This window comes from Chrysemys picta, chromosome 7, assembly GCF_011386835.1.
Source record: "Chrysemys picta bellii isolate R12L10 chromosome 7, ASM1138683v2, whole genome shotgun sequence".
NCBI lineage: Eukaryota > Metazoa > Chordata > Testudines > Emydidae > Chrysemys > Chrysemys picta.
In genome coordinates, this window is record NC_088797.1 from 56,336,567 (window position 1) to 56,357,745 (window position 21,179).

Below are 21,179 nucleotides of genomic sequence, written 5' to 3' on the forward strand. Positions count from 1 at the left end.
ACAGGGCCTTCCCTTTCGTAAAGTAGCCCCTGGGTAGGTATTTCCTTCTCAGCCTCTATAGTGATGACTGATGCGTCTATGCAGTCTCTTTTACCCTCTTCAGTAACCCTTCATATCCCACGGGTCCAGCATATCCACATGCTTTTTACTCCTCACACGTACAAGAACAGATTGTTTCTCTCAATATCTTCGAGTTATCTCTCGTCATCTGGGAGAGAGGAGTGTGGAAGAGAGTCTAAAGCTACATGTGTGAGGTGTAAGCCATCCCAGTAATAGGGTAACAAAAGGAATTCCAAATGTTTATGTGATGAGAAGTAACGCAGCAAGGGAATAGGAAGAGGATGGAGCGATATTCCCCTGCTCTGGCCACTAGATTACAACCCCTCTCCCTTCTTCCCCCCGCTTACACACTCACGTATGTTCTTAACCAGATGCCATTTTCCTTACAATCTTCATTTTTTGCATCAGTTTCATATTGAGAAACTAGTCCTGGATTCTCTAACATTCATGGAGTTGCTGTGAGAGCTCAGGCACATCACTGAGAACTGCTGCATGTCTCAGTTTTCCCATCTATAAAATAAGGCTGCTAACACTAGCCTACCCAACAGCAGTACTGGGAGGATAAAATGTTCGTTAAGCAGTTCTGAGCTCTTTGGATGAAAGGCACAAGCATTAAGTAGTCAGTGAGAGTGAGCTATTGACAGAACAGACACTGTTAAGAAGTGATATGGACTCATGTCTTGGTGTTCTAAAGGGGAGGGGCCGGTGCCAGAAGCAGATATCTCCTGAGGGGATGTCGGGGGCTGATGGCCCGTGGAAATGCTGAAGGAAATCATGATTGAGAGAGAACAGATGATCCAGAAACTAAATACTGATAACTGGAACAAGGCAGTTGCCTCCCGAACTTCCCCTAATGGGCAAAGGTTGCTCTGCAATTCCCTGCCTCTGTTTTGTCCCCATCATCAGGATCCTGTAAGAAATGATTACCCCTTCTGGGTGGGGTCCCATTTATTTAATCTTGCACAAAGTCTCCAGTGGTCCTCTAAGCCAGTGGTTCTCAACCAGGGGTACATGTACCCCTTGGGGTACTCAGATCTTCCAGGGGTACTCAACTCATCTAGATGAGTGTTTATCAACCTGGGGGTTGCAGCTCCCAGGCAGGTCATGGGATGGGTTTAGGGGGTGCCAGTGCAGGGCCGACATTAGGGGGTAGCAAGCAGGGCAATTGCTAAGTTACATGCTTCAGCCCTGGGCGGTGGGGGTTTGGCTTCAGACAAGGCTCATATGTGAAAGACCGCCTCAAGCACCACACTGAAATGTAAGTACACTACTTATATTCCAGTCAATTTATTTTATAATTATATGGTAAAAATGAGAAAGTCAGCAATTTGTCAGTACTAGTGTGCTGTGTCACTGGCATGCGTCTGACGAAGTGGGTATTCACCCACGAAAGCTTATGCTCCAATACATCTGTTAGTCTTAAAGGTGCCACAAGACTCTCTGTTGCTTTTTACAGATCCAAACGAACACAGCTACCCCTCTGATACTGTGTCACTTTTGTATTTTTATGTCCGATTTTGTAAGCAAGTAGTTTTTAAGTGAGGTGAAACTTGGGGTACACAAGACAAATCAGCCTCCTGAAAGGGGGACAGCAGTCTGGAAAGGTTGAAAACCACTTCTATAGGCCGCAGATCTTGGGCTTGGGTTGATCTCCTCCCTGGTGCCTTTGATTCACCCTTCACCAGTTCCACTCAGGCTTGCAACAAAGTCTGTCATGAACAGAACTCAATGGTCTCTCCCCTGAGAGTACAAAACAATCAAAGCCTTTACACTGGTTTTAAACTAGGTCCAACCCTTCCTTCCTGAGAGACCTATCTTCCATCCTCTGATTCAATCACCATCCCCAAGGCTTTACTGGATGGGAGCTCAGCGTAGCTGGTAACAGGGTTTTCCTTCCCTGCAGGAGCCTGTCTCACTCTCTGCACTTTCCTGTGCTTTCCCATGAAGGACACCTGTCCTTCATTACATGGCATAGGCGCCGGGCACCCACGGAGAAAAATTAGTGGGTGCTGAGCACCCACCGGCAGCTCCCCATGACCCCGCCCCGCCCCCGTTCCAGCTCACCTCCGCCTCCACTGCGAGCGCGCTGCCGTGTCCTGCTTCTCCCCCCTCCCTCCCAGTACTTGCACCACGAAACACCTGTTTCATGGGGCAGGGAGGGGGGGGAGGAGGAACGCAGCGCACTGGGGGAAGAGGCGGGGCTGGGGCGGGGATTTGGGGAAGGGATCCAATAGGGGCTGGGAGGGGGCGGAGTTGGGCGGGGACTTTGGGAAAGGGGTTGGACTGGGGGAGAGGCTGGGGCAGGGAAAGGGTGGAGTCAGGGCGGGGGGGCGAGCCTGCACCGGCGCCGGAGAAAGTTGGTGCCTATGTTACATGGCCTTTATTTCCCCAATATGGGGATGTGAGTGAACTTGTCACAGGTGAACTGTGACCCATCTCCCTTTAAGGAGCCAACCACCTTGTGACAGCATCTCTCCAGAATCCATGACAAAACCTTGGGTAGATACTCCAGGCTCCATCAAAGTATCTTTAACAATGTGTAAGTGTTAACCTGGCTGTCTCACAGAGGAGGGGCTATGAGAGTTCTTTTCCAAAAGACACTGGCATTTTTAAATCTCAGAAAAAAGAACAGGAGTACTTGTGGCACCTTAGAGACTAACAAATTTATTTGAGAGTTACTGTTTATCTGGAGGAGATGCAGCTCTGGAGAAGGGGTGGGAGTGGGATTCAGATTCAAAGGAAACAAAAGCAGAGAATCCTGCACATTCTAAACACATCCAAGATGCAGCAGAACATGCTTTGCTGGGTGGGATGAGCAGAGATGTGGTCAACGAAACAGAGCCAGTGCTCACTGCATCCCCTATAAAATCTCCTACAAGGAGACAGAGCCACCAGAAAAGCTCCCGCTCTTCAATATTTCAAGGGGTGGGAACTAAAAAGAAACTGGAAGGGTAAGTTAGACATGTAACCCTCTTGGGACCAATGCACAGATGAAGCACTTCTATAGCCAACTGTTAAGCATCCACTCTCTGAAAGGGAAGGAAAACCCTGCCAGAGCATGATCTGGAGGAGGAGGAGAAACTCACAGACAGAAGTCTCAGGGGATCAGAGCAATTAAAGAAAGTCTCAAAAGCTGACAATCTGGCCTAATTTCCCTGAGCAAAAATGGGATGGTTTTAAATTAAGCAGACACCCCTGTAAGTACAGATCAAATTCCCTAGGAATTCAAGTGAGTGAGAGAAGGCTCAAGCCTCAAATCACCTGTAATTTAGATGTCACTCATATCAGCCCCCGCAAAATGCATGTTATATTGAAGGGCAAAGGACACCATAAGGGATTCTTACAGATGTTAAACCCTATGCCACATGCCAACATTTTTCAAAAGCACCTTCTTTCGTAGTCTAGACTCGACCTTAAATTTCGCTTTATTGTCACTAAATTCACCTGGCAGAGGAAGCCAATTGCCAATCTGGGACAACCCTGAATACCACGTACACCACTCTGAAGCATTGACTTTCCAACGCATGGAAACTGGATGCCCTCCACCAACCCTGAAGAATGATGGGAAGAAATGCCAAAAGAACCATGGCAAGCCTTTCATTTCCCTCTACAAGTTCAGATGCAACACAGCACACTGTAATGCATTTCCCTAGAAATGCAGGATGCTACTGGAAGTCTGGGCACAGGGGCATGCATCATGGGGTCCTAGTGGTTGTCTCCCTATTCATGGGAGTGGGGAGGCAGCGGTGGAGTAGTCCCTGCCATTCACCATTACAACAGAGAAGCAGGGATGTTCGCAATGGGCTTGAAGTCCTTTCATCCTGTGCCTCAGTGACATTTTTATCACCATAGCCAGACGTGGGCAGAATATCCCAGGAAGCAGACCCTAAAAATAGCTTCTTGCAGCCAGTTAGCCAACCAGCAAAGGGGGAGGGGCACGGTTCATACATGGTCATAGCAATTCAGTCAGGACAAGAACAGAAAGAGGATGAAAGCCCATGATGAAGGCAAAGGGAGGAGTAAGAGTTTGCCTAATGGGGGAAAAGGAGGGAGATTGGTTGCCCTTTTACAAAACACACCCTCCTGCATTGCCAGTGCTAGCACTTAATCAATAGAGAAGGAGTGCAGGAGGGAGGTGCAAAAGCAGAGGAAGAAAACTCAGAACAAAACTTCCCAGCAGCACTTCTAACCATAGCACAGAGGGTGGGAAGGGCACAGGCAAGAGTGCGCTGCACGGGTAGAGAAAAATCAACGACTTTTTTTAAGAAACAAAAAACGGATTATTTTTATTTAAATTCAATCCACATTTATTATTAAAAATAAAACTGTTTAAAATCCAATTTGAAATCTATAACCCGTGTTCAGGCCTAAACGTATTAAATTTATTTAAATTCAATAAAAAAATAATATTACGTAGTAGATCTTTGCTGCCAAGTTTTAAAGAAAGTCAAATACTGAACTGGTGGAAGTCACCAGACAAACACCTGGAGCCAGAGTTTACTGAAGTGCTGAACCAGCTTTTGATATCAGCAGCCTCTTCTGTAGGTGCCTGAGAGAATACTTCCTTCGTGTCAGTTTATTCAGCTAGTTCAGTTCAATGACTAGTTCATTCAAAGTTAAATAACCAATTGGGAGTTGAAAAACAGGAAAGCTTGTTTTTCTCTTCCAATCTATGAATAAAAACTAGGTGTGAGAATAAGATCTATTAGTTATAAATTCCTGAAGGACATTGTGACCAGGAACAAATCAGTTCAATTCGTTATCTACAGATAATGCTTCCTTTGTTTGATAAATCAGTTACGTTTCAATGCAAAACATGTTTTGATAAACATTTTCTTTTCTTATATATCCAACACTTTTAAGGTAGTTTTATTTAATAAAAAATTAAAATACTGTGCACTGTTAATTTAATTTGAATTTCCATCCAAAGAGTGACACAAATCACAAGTAAAAAAATTAATCTAGTAAATAAGAAATGCAGACACCATTTTCTAAAATAATAATGTAAAAATTAAGAAACTGAATAAATGCAAGTTAAGCTATATAACTACTTAAATAAATGTGTATAGATATAGTGCATCCTCTTGGTCAGCAAAAAGCAGCATCAAGTTTAGCAGAAAGACTATATTTTGTTGTAAATAACATGCTTTAATGTTGACCACATAACCTTAGGAAAATAACTGAAAATTATAAAAGCAAAATTTGATTAAAATCTATAATTTAAATCCAGATTTCCTCCTTACTAATTTCAATCTAATTAAAATTGGTGATGCACGTCAAGTGGACAGAGACAAAGGATGCAGATGCTTGTTCCCCAACTCTCCCCTCCCCAGGCCACAGTTCCAGGCGGGGTCCAGTCTAAAGGTAGCAACAGCCCCAACCCCTCTGTGACAGATACAGCAATATCCTTAGGAGACCTTAATGAATTAAGTCTATTTGAGGTACATTGTATTTAATGCAAAATTTATGTATTGCTGTGGGCTGGATGATCACAGGACTATATTGAACAAAGTGCCAGACTAGAATGGACTTTGGGGACATGTGTGTGAAGTGAATTTCCAAGGAAATATCTAGGGGAGGTGCATGTATATTCCCCACCTCCAGTTACGCAAAAACGCAGCCTTTTGAAGCTACGCCCTGAGGAAGGGCCTTTGTCTGCTGGTTACCTGTTATGTGAGGCCAAGATCTAAGGCCGAAGCTGAATAAGGAAAGACTGAGCTATTCACAGTGGTTCTGGTTCTGAAACTAGATTGTGATGAACTGGTAACCTGGGGAAAAACCCCAACTGTGGGTTTTGAAGGACTGACACCTACCAGAGCCTGAGGCTGGAGTTGGGGTGACCTCTGGTAAGCTTGTTAGCACACGCATAGGTTCTTTTAATATGGTTTCTCTGTGATGCTTTCACCTTAAGAGTAAGCGCTTGCCTAGAAAGAGCTGGGTGGTAACTGTGGCAGTACACTGTTCACAGCCTTTGGAGAAAAAAGCAAAGTGCAGACATTGGCCTGTTTAGGCAGTCTGGCTTACTACGTCATCAGGTAGACAGGGAGCTGTACAGCCTGGAAATATCCTGATCGGGAGAGAGAGACACACCTGTCTCCGCCCTGGAGAGAACAGCTGGAGAGCCAGAAGCCTGAGGGTGGGTCCCCTTGGTGGACACGGAGGGGGAATACAGGTGCAGTTGCTCTGAACTGACACACCCTTGACTCCAGAAACCATGGAGCACTTTTCTCCTTGAACATGCAAGGCAGCCAGCCTCCAGTTGGAAGACCAGGGAGTTCACTCCAAATGTGATACCAGCCCACGCTGATGCGCTGGGCAAAGTCTTTCACAATGACTCAGTTGCTTGTGTGTGCCAAATGGGGAAAGGAATTAAGCAGGAAACTGAATACTGAGTGCGCCTCCTGGGTACATGCCCCAGACCAGTGCCCTGTCTGTTGGGCTGAGGTCCCAAGAGCTCCCTGCAGCCACTGCATCCTGCCCACTGGATGTGCAGCCCCCACAGCTACCATGCTACAGCTGTGCCCTACCCACCCCATTCCCCAGGAGCCCTCAGCAGCACCCTGCTCGCTGGACACACAATTCCCACCCCAGAGCTCCTGCATAGCAGCAGCACCTCAATCCTGCCTGCCAGGTCCCTAGCACAGTCCCCACTTCAGCAGCACCCCACTCTCCGGCCAGACTGTGCAGCGCATGATGGAGCAGATGGAGAGATTAGAGAATCGCAGCCCAACCTGGATTTCCAAGTTTGGGATCAGAGTTCCACACTGAAGCTCCCAGGCCCTTTGTTGTAACAGGTCATCCTGTGTGAGAAGGGGGTGGGGGCGGGCAGGCAATAAAGACAGCAAGACATATCAGTTCAAAGCAAACACCTGGTTAGACTGGAGGGGGGAAGAACGTGGCAGGATTTTCTAGTTCCATGGCTGTTGCCCATTGTGCTTTTCATGCAGCCCCTGAGCAGCTGGTGCACATAGAAACATCAAAGGAGGCTTCTATTATCTGCATCATTGTGTCCCTCCTTCCCTCCCTACTCTCTCACACAAAGCCTCTCCGAAGGAGTTTCCCTCTGCCAGGACAAGGACCCAACCACAACTGCAGGCACTGGACTCGCTTGTGCTCGCTCCCTCTTGATTTACAGAACTTCCCTGCTAACAGCTGCATTGCAGATGAACCCTCTTAAAGTGGACACACTGCAACTGAGACAGCAGGGCACAGAGCTATTCAGAAACAGATGCAGATATGTGGGCTGCCTCTCTTGAACAAGCACAGTGACCTGTTTGTTCCAGGACTTCAACCTCTGCCTCAAACCCACTACCACTTCACGAAGAGGGTCCTGAAGCACTTAACTAGATACAGATGCCTCCAACTAAGTGAGCTCATTTCAGGCCCCAGGAGCGCTCTCCCATCGAATGAACTCGAGCTAGGCTTGGCTGAGGGAATTACGTATCAACCACTAGCTTGAAAGAGGAGATGGTAAAAGCTACTGGCTTAGCAGGGACGCACGATCACTTAGAGGGACCCACACTCTCAGAAAACTCACGCTCCACATTTGTTCAGTCCAGAACGTGCCCCTCTGCCAAGGAAGCCCCTACCCCACTCTGGAGAGTCACGCTTTCCTATACATACATTTAGGGCCTGAACCTCCTCCCACAAGGCTTTGCACTGGTTTAATGCCACTGAACTCTGTGCAGTCACCCGTTTTTCTTAAGCAAGAGAGGGAACCAAGCCCACAGCATCCAGTGTCTCTTGAGTTTCCGCCACACTGCTTCATTTCATCCCTGAGCTGGAAGAAACCCATCTGGGCCAGATCAAAGGCCACAAGGAGCTCTTCACTAGTACCCAAATCCATTTATTTAGTTGCCAGCAGAGAGACAAATCAGCAGAGAGCTCCAAGTCACTGCAAAGCAGCAACCAGGAAGTCAGAGATGCAGGAGGAAGGCAAACTCCCATGTTCTAATCATTCAATTCTGCTCTCCCCTTAGTCCCTCTCCAAGCCACGGCCCTCCCTCTCTCCAGAGAAGTTAAAGGTGTGGATGACACTTGAATTTAGTGCCAACACAGGGCAAGAGTATTTCTGTACAGACAAGTGAACTTCCAAAGCAGAGGTATTCAGCCACATGCTCAAAGGCAACAGAGGAAGTTATGAAACAAGTCATCTGCAAGCCTAGAAACCTTTCCACGTTTATCTGGTGCTGTAGATAAGCAGCCTATTGCATGGTAAAGGCACCAGCCTAAGTTAAGCGTACCAGACAGATACAAAGTGCTAAGGAGGCAACATGTGTCCAGAAAGCTGGGTCACCTGCTCTGCAGCAGCTCAAGATGTGACCAGTGACCAGAATCACCTATACCTTTCAGCAGTATTTGACAGTGAGTGTCAAACATGGCTGCCACGCTCCTCCACCCGATATGATGAATTCTGGGCGGATGGAGAAGAGGGTCGGCTGAGTTATCCCAGATTAACAACGCACAGCGGACCCCACACAGAGGGTGAGCCATGTGTTAGAATTAGCACTCGACTCAGCTGACACTGCCCACAGTAGCTGAAAACCTAGTTCAAACATATGTTGGGGGCAAGGAAGGCCAGTGCTCTCCAGCACTGAAAATTGTGCTAGAATTTTCAGTGCTGTAGCAGAAATGCTAAAACATGTTTGGCAAGCACTGGAGACCTATACAAGAGAAGGTTTAACAAACTGCTTTCCCCAGGAGAGCTTCCAGGGGATCCATGCTATTTGCGACATGCATCTAACAGGCATATCCCAGAAAAGTTGGCTCGGAACAACCATCCCTTCTGAAGTATGAAGTGTGACTGCAGATCAGGTGCATGACATCAAGTCCCAGGCAGCAAGCGAGCCAGAAGGTTGAACACACACATCATCTCCGTGACGGGGGAGAACTTTACACCCATACCACATTCTGCCGCACAGATAAGGAGATCCCTCAATTAGAAGCTCAGCCGCCCATTGCAAACCCCTCTGGAATGTAAGGCGCATTAAAAACAGAACTGTAGTGACAGGAAATAATCCAGGCTCCTCTGCATGAGACCAGCCAGGGGAAACTCCCCTCCGTGGGCTAGTGTGTGCTCAGTCCCACCTGGGAGGGGAGGGGGAACAAGTGCTTTCTCAGATTATCTTTAAGAACATCTCTCTTCACTCCCCAGTCCATCCAGCACCTCTGACTCTACCCAGGGAACAGCTGCTCCCCTTTTTCTCAGAGTGTCCCTGGGATTGGGAAAACCCTGTCCTCCATAACAGCCACCATCTCTAAGCAATAACTCCTCCCCCTCCACCAGCATCACCTGTCAAGAACCCCCATACTGCCAACCACAGCTAGAAGAGAGTTGGAGTAAGAGGGGCAAACAACACCTCCTGCTCTGCTGGTCCAGGGCAGCCTCCACAGACAGTACGTTGCTAAGGACTGCAAGCATCAGCTTCCCTGCATCTTGCAGAAAGAGAAATGGAGGTGAAGGGGTGGGAGCATGTTCCCCTGACCCCTTCCCCCATGTCCCTAGTTCTCACCAGAAGGTCTTTGAACTTTATGATTCTTGTCCTCAAGTCAGGGTACCCTAAAGAGGCCGAAAACCCCCCTCATGAGTGGGGAGACCTGTGCCACAGTTTCTATAGAAACTGTTCATGCTCGCATTTAAAAAGTGAAGTAAGTTTCTAGCTTGTATTGTGAAGAAAGCCTTTTGGGGACAAACCAGGCTTAAGCTGATGCAGCGTCACCTTCCCCAGTCTGCAGGCAGATGGCAAAGCTCTGAGCAGCAGCTAAGCTGGTTAGCTTTGTGCCTGCTATTCTGAACCCTGTGGACACCAGCGAAACTCAAGAATCACACCAATTTCCCAGCATGAGTACAAGGTAGGCAACTGGAGCTATTCTGGTGGGGAGGAGAAAGGACCCCCCCCCCCCCCCCCCACACACACACACACCCCAAAGCAAAGAGGCTGAGAGGAGAAGAGTAGCAGAGACCTCTCTCTCCCCCCCCCTTCTCACTGCAAACTTGCCCCACCCAAAAGGCTCTGGGAAAGGAGACTCTTCTGCAGCTACAGAGCAAAGAGAACTTGAAGTCTGTCAGACCCCTACTCTCCAGGGCCAGATCTGGCAAATGGAGCTCACACGTGGAGTCCAGAGTCAGCACCTGGCTGAAGCGCGGGGCAGCTGGGCTTCTCAAAGCAATGCTCTTTCTTGGCTTTGCTGGCAGATCCCCTTCCCTCCATTGAGTAGCTTGAATCCTATGGTTGGCAGGCATCTGGTAAATCTGTCAATCCCTGTCCCCACCTCCATCACGGCAATACCCCCAAAAGCTAATCCAACAGCTCCACAACTACAGGTTCAATGCCATCCCTAAACCTCTTCTGGCACTTATTGTCTGAATCCCTATGCCCACACTCAACCAATGCTCACCACTGAGCCAGTCTGTCCAGCCACCATTCCCCCACTTTTGTTCAGGCAACTAGGTCCTCATTCCAACCCCCCACCCAACGGACCTGAACTCCCATTTGTACACTACAAAGATAAGTCAACCTAACATAGACCAACTTACAGCCACCCCATTAATTACTGCACAGACACTGCATCACCTCATTGACGCGGTTTTATTGTTGGCATAGCAGGGGAGTTGCACTGGCGGGAGGACCATTTCAGTGTGTGCACCTCCACTGTTTTGTCGGCAAAAGCTGACTTTTGTCGACAAAACTGCAATGCAGACCAGGCCTTAGGCCCAAAGCATGGAACCATGCTAGCAATAACATTTTAACTCTGGGTGTTGCTCCCAGGGCTTATCAGTGCAGAAAGCGTTGTGTATTTGAAGAGCTGTGTTGCAACTCTGCTTGAAAGCACGTGGGGTGGTGAAGAGGGGCTAGCCTACAGCACAGTTTGTTTAACATGATTCTCAGAAAGAGACCAGTAGCCCTGCTGATCAGGGAAATGGAGCACAACAACCAGATTGGTGCATGGTCCTTGATAGTATGATTCCTGCCCCAGTGCAGACAAGGCCTTAAAGCACAGTGCTTGCCTGGAACAGGACTTACCCCCAGAGCAGGAACCTGGCACTGAGACATCAAAACATTACTTAGGACATTGGTAGCTCCAGTTCTCAAGAACTTAAAACACAAATGCTGAGTGAGGCTCCAGTATCGCACCTGGGCACATGAACACACACGTTCCTCAAAAGGTCAGCGTATTTACTCAACTCCCGTCTCAGAGAGAGAATTCTCCTCCTGACTCTACCCTGCCAGTATGAGCTAGAACAGAGTTTCAAGCATACACAGCGAGCCACAGGCATCTCTTAACTTCCTGCCCCCTGGTAACAAAACAGGCTAGATCTGGCAGACTATATCCAACATTAATCAGCTCTCCAGACAGCTCTAAATTATGCTCGCAGTTCTCTGGAGCCAGCCATGTGCACCAACCACCAGCTTCCCCCTTCTTCAGAATTACACATAACAGCAGCTCTGCAACATAATCAGATGGGGTGGGGGGAGGCATCAATTTTAAAAAGGCATACGTTAGAATAAATCGTTAAGATCAATTACTTTACTATTAAATTATCTGCCACTGATGGACACACTGAACACTCACCCAACAAGGACCTTGGTGTCCAAGTAGGAGCTAGGACTGAATCCTGAGGTAGCAGGTGCAAAAAGCCACCAGAGCACAAAACCTCAGGATTAGGGACCAGCAATTCCCTCAGGAGCGACTCAAAGCTCATGCCCTACTAGTCTTTTAATAGTCAAGACACTTATCGCTGAAGATTTTCCACTCTACCAACTTCTTTTCCTAGGAAATACTCTACTGCAATATTCAACGAGCATATAAGCAATGATACTAGAGAGTTTGGGGAGCCATTACTGCAGTATGCGGCGGTATTTCAACATATATTTAATTTAAGAAGGGATGGAAGAGAATCTGAGGTCAACCTGTTTCACAGAACCCCATGGCCTGAAGCATTAAAAGTGTTGTGGTAATGGCTGGCAGGAACAAGAGTTGTATGACTTGCAGAGTTACACTTCCTCTCTTCTTCCATAGGTAGAAACTCCAGTGAGCAAGTGTGTTCGCCCATCACAAACCTGTTCATTCTGGCTGCTTCTCTTCCCTCCTACCTTCCACAGCCAGCTGCTTTGCAAGTAGGCAGAACGAGGCAAGGAGCAGTGAATTGCTTCCTACAACATCCCACATTACCTTCCCATGCTAGTACCGTCCCTGCGCCCAAGTATCTCTCTGGCCAGCAGTTCCCCAGCCACAGGCTGCTCTGAAAACCAGCTGTTTTAGCTCACTCCTGTGTCCTCCCTTCCTTGTACAGCTTACAAATAGTCATTAAGATGTTTGGTAAGTTAACTCTCCCTCAGATTTCAAGAAGTGAGGTGTGCACACTGACAACGTTTACACAAGGAAAAACCCACAATGTGCGACAACCATGAGATGCTCAGAAAGGGGGAAGATGTCGAAGCAGACGGTGGGCAGGTGAAGGGGCTGGAGGGGGGAAATGGACAAAATTAACCTAGGTTTTATATTTGTATGTTCCCCTTTTTAGAGAGAGTCTTTGACAAGTTATTGCATATGCAATAATACCCACAGCCAGTGCTTTAATCTCGCAATTTGCAGGGGTTGGGGAAATAAAATCCTGTGGGGGGGAGGGGAGGAGGCTGGCACAATCCTTCCTTGAGAACGTCTGCGATAATAACCTGCCATTTGGTAGAAGAGGAAAAAAATTCCCTCTTCAGAAGTGTCTTTATGATCCAGGGATAAGCGTTCTCTCTGGCAGGGATGGTTTTAGCTATATCCAGAGAGGGAGATTAAATCCATCCGCAGCAGGGAAATTTCCACACTCCCCCAAATTCAACACAAGCGCTACGTGCAACTTGATTTTGCACAGCATCTTTCACACAAGCAGCACAGCTAATGCTCCCTGTCCCAAGAATCCACAGTGTGCTCCAAAACCCCCACCCATACCTGCTCAGCCTGAGGAACACCAGGACATGTGTCAGACCAGGCTCGCCAACAGGGTTAGTGCTGCAGAGCCCAGGACCTCTGGGACACCAGCAGGAATTAGTCTCATCACATCTGGGCCATGCACAAACCCAGTCTTAAAAAAGGAAAGGAAAAAAAACCCAGCCCCCTTCCCAGACCTCTGCTGGGGCCACAATTCCACACCAGGAACTCCTGCTCAATCTGTGTGCCTGCCACTCTTCCCTTCCCCCTCCCCATTGTTAATGCTGGTAATTTAACACCCCGTGGGATCAGAGAGGACAGACAGACAGTGAGCTGAAATTCTGCCTGCCCTGCTCCAGCTCCTTTATAAAATATACAGCGTAAACCGAGAGGCAACCTGGGGTAACCCTGGCCATTGCACTGAAACCCACGTCAGGCAATTAGCTTCCGGACATTGCAAACCACAGCACAAGCAGTACCCCCACTGCTGGCCCTCCTGCCACACTCAGAGCAATTAATGCTGTTGGTTAAAGTGAAATGCGGCCATCAGTTCCTTCCCCCATCTCTTCTCCAAGGTCAGGGTCTCCTCTCTCTCACCCACACACACGCACACCCCACTTCTCCAGGTAAGTTTCCTGCAGTGATAATCATGACTCAAAACAGTGTTCTTATAAGTGACACTGCAAGATGAAGAGGTGAGCACAGACCAGGGGGAAGAGGTAGAGAGAAAGGCAGCTAGCACAAGGTGCAAGGCTGCAGTTTATGACATCAGCAGATTAATACCCCCCCGTCCCTCCCGGCTTCTTATTTTCCTGCTCCACGCATGTGTATTAAAATTCAGAACAGAGGTGTCCAGCCAGTGGCAATTGATACATTTAATGGAGAAAATGGGCCCTTGAAATATTTTTCAGACCCCCCCCTTCCCTATTAACCCCACCCCACCATCCCACTCCTTACATTTGAACATTATCCACACCAAACAATAAGTGAGCGGCCCAGAAACCTCTACAGTGTCACTTCCCATGTCTCACACACACACACATACCCCCAGCAAAAATCCCAAGTTCTCACTGCAGTCGATTTCTCACACACTCCCTATGCATGCAGTTCAGACAGCTAACAGAGGAGGAAGGGGCTGGGATGGGAGAAGTTAGCAGCAAGGCCCACCCTGACAGAAGAGCTGTTTTACTCCCTGCCCAGACCACCAGATTCCATCTAACACACCCTGATGTCCCAAGTGCAGCCTGACAGGCAGGGTCTAATGCAGTATCTCTGCAAGGAAACACACACAGGCACTTGTACACACCCCAGAATCTGTGCTTCAGGCTCCTGCGAGTGGTGTTGTGGGCTCTCCTCGCCTTAATGAGGAGCCTACGCACTGGGCTGCAGTGCACCACTGCTGTCTGAACCCAATTCAGCTAGACGTGCTGTAGCTACTGAGGAGCCTGGGCTTCTCTCACGATTGCCAGACTGAGGTTTAAAGTAGTCTACGCTCGACTGCAGGCCAGCACACACACACACACTCACTTGGTACCTGAGCCTTTGGAGGCCAGGAAACTGCTACTGTGAAACCCCACCCACAGCCCTCATGGAACTGAGCCCCTTCTGCGACTGAGCTACAGAGGCAGGACTCAATCCATGGGTGATGAGGTTCTCGGAGCCAAGGGCAGGCTGGGAGAGCAATCTCCCAGCCCTCCTACCACAAGACCCCCAAAAGGGACAACTGTCAGACTGCCTCCTTGGCACACCCATGAGCAACAAATGAGGCAGACTACAAGCCTGGGTGCAGCAGAGAATCTCCTCCCCGAGACACAGTGAGCATCATCTCCTGTTTCCAATGGCAGGAGGGCAGGAGAGAGAGAGAGCAGGCATGACTGCCAGGACTCTCCGGGGAGCCTTATCAGGAGTTGCAGAACTTCTGCTGCTTTGAACCCCACAAGGGCCACATCCTGGCAATAAGCCACAAGCTAAGTTTCAGCTCCAGCACCCAATTAGGTGCCACCTCACATCTCAAAGGACATTTACCCTAGTACAGGTCCTGATTCAGAAACAAAGATCAGGCCTAAAAGAAATGTCTTTCTTCATGCAGACGGCAGCAGGCTGCCCTTTTCGTTATGTCCTTGGGGATGTCACCTTCCAAAGATTCAGCCGCAAATACAACAGGGGCAAAGGCCAACAGCAGAAAATCCTGTCCTGCCTCCCATTACTGTGAGGGAACTGCCCCAGATACCTCCCTGCCAATCAAGAGTACAGATGGAGCCGGGGGGATGAAAGAACCACAGCAGAGTCCTGCCCACCCCCTTCCAATGCAGGACTGTTTCGTACCATTTATTCTGGAGGAGAATTGTGCAGCATACTCAGAAAAGAAGCTATTGATGGGGCTTCCATCATTCCCCTCAGGAGACTGATTCCCTACAGAATAATCTCTAGTCTCCACCTCCCTCCAGTAGTCAGACTAAATTTTCCTTGGTTCTTTCCTCTGAAGCAATTACTGTTAGTCAGACCCATTGGCTCACCTTAAGCAATTCACTCACTCCTACTTCACGGGTATCTTCCAAGCCACTCCACACATCTAAAGTCAAAATAAGGCCTAACAACTATCCCGGCAGCCTCAACAAGACACCTCCCCATGAGTCAAGACACGGCTATTTATCGTTACCCTTTAGTCCTTCCAGCCAGTTCTCAGGACACGTGATAGACTGTATCCAAGCCAACCTGAATTTCAGGTGGCTGAAGCACTGTATCCCCACCCAGCATTGGCTACTGTCTAGTACTTAGAACCAGTGGTTCTCAAACTTTTGTACTGGTGATCCCTTTCACACAGCAAGCCTATGAGTGTGACCCCCCCCACACACAAAGTAAAACCACATTTTTTTATATTTAACACTATTATAAATGCTGGAGGCAAAGCAGGTTTTGGAGATGGAGGTGACAGCTCACAATCCCCTACATCAGTGTTTCCCAAACTTGAGACGCCGCTTGTGTAGGGAAAGCCCCTGGTGGGCCGGGCCGGTTTGTTTACCTGCCACGTGCGCAGGTTCGGCCGATCGCGGCTCCCACTGGCCGTGGTTTGCTGCTCCAGGCCAATGGGAGCTGCCGGGACGCGGCAGGTACACAAACGGGCCCAGCCCGCCAGGGGCTTTCCCTATACAAGTGTCGTCCCAAGTTTGGGAAACACTGCCCCACATAATAACCTCACAACCCCCATGAGGAGTCATGACTCCGTTTGAGAACCCCTGACTTTGACTGCAAGCCATGTGAGGGAGGGATTGTCATTCTGCTATGCGTCTAAACGGTGCTTAGTACAGTGGGCCCTGCCTCCTAGACTCCATTGTAACACAAATACCAAGTAGCTTAATGAAGTCCAACTATGACGTCTAATGTGTCCACTGACTCTGCATTTAGAGCAGATTTGTCTGACAGTGTTTATTCTTTATAATGCCAGGAAGTTGGTTTAGAGTTGTGTTGAGGTCTTTACAGATTTGTCCCTTTATATTTGTCTCATTAATTTATAAAGGGATGAGTTTATTTGACCACGATTGCCAGGACTTTGCTTTTTAAAAAAAAAAATCAGGACAGTATTTGCTTTCTACACCTTTAGGGTGGGAAACACTGTATGAGTGCCACGTAAGGTTATTTCTAACCCTCCGGTTCCCCTTCAGTTCATGACTTTCAAGAGAAAGAAACAACAGTTTGTAGTTCGTTAAGCTCATTACCAGAGGCTTTAGTATTCACTTATTTCTCTCATATTACATTTAATTTTCCGTAAGCATTCCCTTTCCTGCTTTTCAGCTACACATCACGATATTCATCACTTCTGAGTCAGTCACACCCCACTGCTTTTCTTTTCTTGAGGAAAGACTCCTTTGGAAGTACCTCTTCCCAGAAAGCCAGAGTGGAAGCAGGTCAGAGCTCCTTGCCCTTAGTAAGCCCTGGGATGGAGCTTGGCTGTTCTCAGTGGTGGCAGATGACAGAACAAGGAGCAATGGTCTCTAGTTTCAGTGGGGAAGGTCTAGGTTGGATATTAGAAACCCTATTTCACTAGGAGGGTGGTGAATCACTGGAATGGGTTACCTAGGGAGGTGGTGGAATCTCCATCCTTAGAGGTTTTTAAGGCCCGACTTGACAAAGCCCTGGCTGGGATGATTTAGTTGGTGTTGGTCCTGCTTTGAGCAGGGGGTTGGACTAGATGACCTCCTGAGGTCTCTTCCAACCCTAATCTTCTATGATTGTACTCAGGGGACGCATGCTAGCAGGTCAACCCCTGTGAAGGGAGCATGAGTTATATTCCTAGCCAGTGGTGTGGTACCTCTGGTTGAAGCAGTAGTAACTACCCTGGGAAAACAGGTTCAAATCCTCTAGAAGCAGGTTTTAAATGTTCAATTTAGCAATGCTACTCGGGGTCAGGGTGTGTGGTTCCCCTGCATGTGAGAGCTCTGAAATGCAGAAGCCAAGCCCAGGGGGACCCTCCTCCAGTGCAAGAGGCAGGTCAGGAGCTTTGGGCTGACCTGTGTGGAAGGCAGGAGCTAAGCAAATGCCTAGATTCCAAGACCAGAAGGGACCATTCCCAGAGCAGATCTTTTAGAAAAACATCCAAGCTGGATTTAAAAATTGTCAGTGATGGAGAATCCACCACGCCCCTTGGTAAATTGTGCCAATGGTTAATTACCCTCATTGTAAAAAATGTGTACATTATTTCCAGACTGAATTTGTGTCGCTTCAATTTCCAGCCACTGGATCATGTTATCATAGAATATCAGGATTGGAAGGGACCTCAGGAGGTCATCTAGTCCAACCCCCTGCTCAAAGCAGAACCAATCCCCAGACAGATTTTTGCCCCAGATCCCTAAGTGGCCCCTCAAGGACTGAACTCACAACCGTGGGTTTAGCAGGCCAATGTTCAAACCACTAAGCTATCTCTGCTAGATAGAAAAGCCCATTGTCAAATATTTGTTCCCCATGTAGGTACGTATAGATTGTTATCAAATCACCTTTTAACTTTCTCTTTGTTAAACTAAATAGCTTGAGCTCCTTGGGTCTGTCACTATCACTATAAGGCAACTTTTCCAATCCTTTAATCATGCTTGCGGCTCTTTTCTGAATACTCTCCAATTTATCAATGCCCTGGAATTGTGGGCACCAGAACTTGACACTGTATTCCAGCAGCGATCTCCCCAGTGCCAAATACAGAGATACAATAACCTCTCTGCTCCTGCTCAAGATTCACGTTTCTGCATCGCAGGATCACATTAGCACTCAGTGGTTCTCAAACTTTTTGTATTGGTGACCCTTTTCATATAGCAAGCTTCTGTGTGCAACCCCCCATTATCAATTAAAAACAAAGTGGGGGGTAATTTAATTTAATTTAACAGGGACTCAGGCTGTCGGCCCCACTCCTGGCAGGGCTGACACCTTGCAACCCACTTTGAGAACCCCCTTTTTTGGACACAGCATCACACTGGGATTATCCACCATGACCCCCAAATCTTTTTCAGAGTCACCGCTTCCCTGGGTAGAGTGCCCCATTCTATAAGCATGGTCTGCATTCTTTGGTCCTAGATTTATACATTTGCTTTTAACCATATTAAAACGAACATTGTTTGCTTGCACCCGGCTTTCCAAGCAATCCAGATCGCTCTGTATCGGTGACCCGTCCTCTTCATTATTTACCACTCTTCTAATCTTTTGTGTTGTCTGCAAACTTCATCAGAGATGTTAGGTTTTCTTCCGCATGACTGATAAAAAGTGTTAAATAGCATATGGCCAAGAACAGATCCCTGCAAGACTCCACTTGAAAAACACACCCACTCAATAAGGATTCCCAATTTACAATTACATTTAGAAACCTATCAGTTATCCAGTTTTTAATCTATTTAACGTGTACCATGTTAATTTCATATCATTAGAGTTTTTTAATTAAAGTGTTGTGGGGACCAAGTCAAACACCTTACAGAAGGTCTGAGGAGGGTGTTGGGAGTGGGGCAATGGGGGGATACCACAATATGTGCAGAAGCCAGATGGGTGTGTGCTCCCAGTGAGGCAAGAGCTAACATGGGAATGAGGAGCAGCAGGCAAGGTAAACCCAGGCTATTGGAGAATTCATCTCACGGTCCTGCTGCCATAACAGACCGCTTTTTAAAAAAAACTGCTCATCAGCTCCGCCATTTTACAGTTGTTGATTTCATCTCCCTTATCATTGGCTAACAGCCCTAACATCTCTCTAATAGTTCTACTTTGAAGAGCCTTTACAGTGTTTACCCATCTAGGTTCTTACATAGCCCCCAGCCCCACCGTATCTGAGCCCCTATTCCCACCAACCGTTTTGACTATCATTAATTCTTTGTTGCCTTGTCTTTCCCCACTTAATTTCCAACACCAGTTCCTTGTGGCCATCAGATATTTCAATAGGACCTCAAGAAGCCTGATCAGCCACTACTTCTTCCTCCCAATATTTCTCTCTTTCAGTCAGTTTCATAATTCCCCCACATTTGCTCTCTCCAAATCAGATACCTTTGGACAGCTGTGTCCTATGAACCTATTCATCAATACCTTGAATTAACAGAGCTCACAATCACTAGCACAGAAGTGTCCTACTCCACTTATGCTTTCAATCAAGAACTCCCTACTGGTATGAAGCAGATCAAGAAGGATTTCTCCTCTAGCTGGATTCCCTACTTCCTGGCTCAAATATTTGTCCTTTAATTAATCTGAGAAGTGATGATGTTCAACACTTTTTCTTTTGTAACTCAACAGCTGTCTGAGTACTTAAAATCCTACATGACCACATTATCTAGAGATTTTGGACTCCACAGTAACTGGTTTAGGAATTTTTTGTTCTCATTTTCCTCTAGCCCTACATAGCCATTTCTTGAAACCTTACCAGATTATTTCGCTACCACTCCGTTAATGGGGAAATTGATTCTTGCTGGTTTTGTTAATTTAGAGTATTACCCCATCCCTCATACAAAGAGGATTGTACCCGATAATGCAGAGAACCATCCCGTCAGCATTATCAGGTTTCAGCTGTGTCCACTACATCATATTCTCCTTTCATTAAGCAAATACTCCCAATTACCCATTGCATTAAGCAAATGCTCCCAATTACCCAGTTTAAAGCCTGTGTAACTAGCCCTGCCAGTTTTGAACCCACAGAACTGGGACCCCTTGTGCTTCAGTGGAGATTTCACAGAGCATTGGCATCCGTCCTGTACATCAACAGCCTTCCCCTTCTAAACCATCCACAGATCCATCGGTTGGTCTCCAGCATCACTCTTGACTTTACTCCCACTAGTTACTAGAAAGACAAAACATCACCTATGTTGACCTCAGTCTGCAGCATTCTTCCCAGGGTTCTAAAGTCATTCTTGATCCACTGATTCTCCCTTTGTGCCTGTCATTAGCTTTCACATGAACTACACTAGGTGAACATTCACTGCTACACTGCAGGCTATGCTTTGCTCTTGTCATCACGTTTCACTCCCTGGCACTAGGAAGATAGTATACCGTCCTTTTCTCTTTTTTAGGAGTCAGACAGCCTGAGCTATGTTCATCGCTACCAAAGTGCTCATCAAAATCATCTGCCACCAACTTCTGCCTCTCCGGTGTCACCCTTCCGGCTGCTGGTCAATATACTACCTGGTTCTCAGCCTCTGGCTGATCATCTAGCTCATCAGGATCATAGTATTTGTCACTTCTATCAAAAGTGAATGACCTAATTGCAGTAAGTCTTCTCTTAGCCTCCTCTTCCACATTCATTCTCTCAGATCTCAGCCAGTTACATCTCTCTTTATAGTTCCTCCTGCTGTAATCCAATTCAGTTTTTTTTCCCCATCGATTTCAGCTCCTGCCCATGTCCCTCCACAGTGGAAGCCACTTCACACTTCATGCATATAGAGCCTGCCTTGTGAAATAAACCAGGGCAAATCACAAAAAAAGTTCAGCAAATAAATTCGGGATGACAGATTCTCTGTTCCTTCCTGTCCCACTATTCTGAGCTCAGCTGACATGTACAGGTTTTGAAGAGAGACTTTGGGAGTTAGGCGGCAGCAGAGAACAGAAATTTAATTTGCTTCTTTCAGAAGCTATAGAGACCTCTTCCATCCAGTTCAAATATGAGAATATTAGACATAGGATTAGCTACAAGAGGAATACACCACCTATGACGACATCCTGAAACTAGAAAGATCCTTTATCCA

The 21,179-nt window shown here is 47.3% G+C and overlaps 1 protein-coding gene across 50 annotated transcripts in view; it reads right to left on the reverse strand.

The window, feature by feature from the left end:
- The window catches only part of CAMK2G (calcium/calmodulin dependent protein kinase II gamma), a 164,769-nt gene that overhangs the window by 141,080 nt on the left and 2,510 nt on the right, over positions 1-21,179 (reverse strand). The gene's annotated exons all lie outside the window — the stretch shown is intronic.